Raw genomic sequence first — 1,470 nt, forward strand, 5'->3', positions numbered from 1 at the left:
TCATATCTTTTCAATTTTAAACTATATCCTCTCTTATCATATCTTCTATCTTATCTTTTCCAAATCAATCTTTTTATCATATCTTTTCAAAATTTTCGAACCCACCCCCCTCCCTTTATATATGGGTTCGGCCTCCACCCTCCTGCATCAACAATTGCACCTAGCTCTCCTTCTATCCCTCTCCTTTCTTTTCTTTTGCTTGAGGACAAGCAAACCTCTAAGTTTGGTGTGTTTATCCATGATCACTAAGAGCATGGCTCCTAAGGGAAAACAACCCACTTCAAGAGGCAAGAAAGAGAGCCTTCCAAAACCACTTTGGAATCAAGGGAAGTTCTTATCTAAAGAACATTCAGACCATTATTCTAAAATAATGGGTCTAAGATCAGTGATCCTGGAAGTTAGATTCGATCTGAAAGAAGACGAATATCCGGAGATCCAGAAGCAAATCCGAATCAGGAACTGGGAGATCCTAGCCAATCCTGAAATGAAAGTGGAAAGGAATATGGTCCAGGAGTTCTATGCTAATATGTGGCATACAGACAGGCAAAGACAATCTGGATCTGATATCTATGACTATCGAACCGTGGTCAGAGGAAAGATTATTCATACCCACCCTGACAAGATCAGAGAGATCTTAAAGCTACCTCAGCTGAAAGATGATCCAGACTCCTTCAATAGGAGAATGATGAGAACAAACAAGAGCCTGGATAAGATTCTAGAAGACATATGCATCCCTGGAGCCAGGTGGACCACCAGCACGAAGGGTGTTCCTAATCAACTCAAAAGAGAAGATCTCAAACCAGTGGCCAGAGGCTGGCTGGACTTCATTGGGCATTCTCTGCTGCCCACTAGCAACCGTTCTGAAGTCACTGTTAAAAGAGCAGTGATGATCCATTACATCATGATGGGAAAAGAAGTGGAAGTTCATCAACTAATTTCAACTGAATTCTACAAAATTGCTAATAAAAATTCTAAAGAGGCCAGGTTGGCTTACCCAAGCTTGATTTCTCTGCTCTGCAAGGACGCTGGAGTAAGGATGGGAGTAACTGAGTATATCTCAATTGAGAAACCAATTACCAAAGCATCAATGGAAAAACAACAAGCACAGGATGACCCCATCAAGAAGAAAACACAGGAATTTCTCCCAGAAATCCCTCAATCTGAATATTGGAAGTATCTTGAAACATCAGTTACCAAGATGCAAGAAGCTATGGAACAAATAATAAAGGAACAGAAGGAACAAAGTCAAATTCTTTGCTATTTGATTAAAGAAAAGGAAGAGCAAGGGCGTGACTTGAGGGAATTAAAGCGCCAGAAGTTATCTCTTGAAGGACCAAGCACCCCACAGATCCGAGGAACATCCACTTCCCAGAACAAAGGTTGTTAAATTCCAATTTCTGCTTTAACTCTGTGATAGTTGTCGTTATAGAAGTTTACCTTAGGAGTCATATAGTAGTAATTAGTATCTAT

Source organism: Arachis ipaensis, chromosome B06, assembly GCF_000816755.2.
Source record: "Arachis ipaensis cultivar K30076 chromosome B06, Araip1.1, whole genome shotgun sequence".
NCBI lineage: Eukaryota > Viridiplantae > Streptophyta > Magnoliopsida > Fabales > Fabaceae > Arachis > Arachis ipaensis.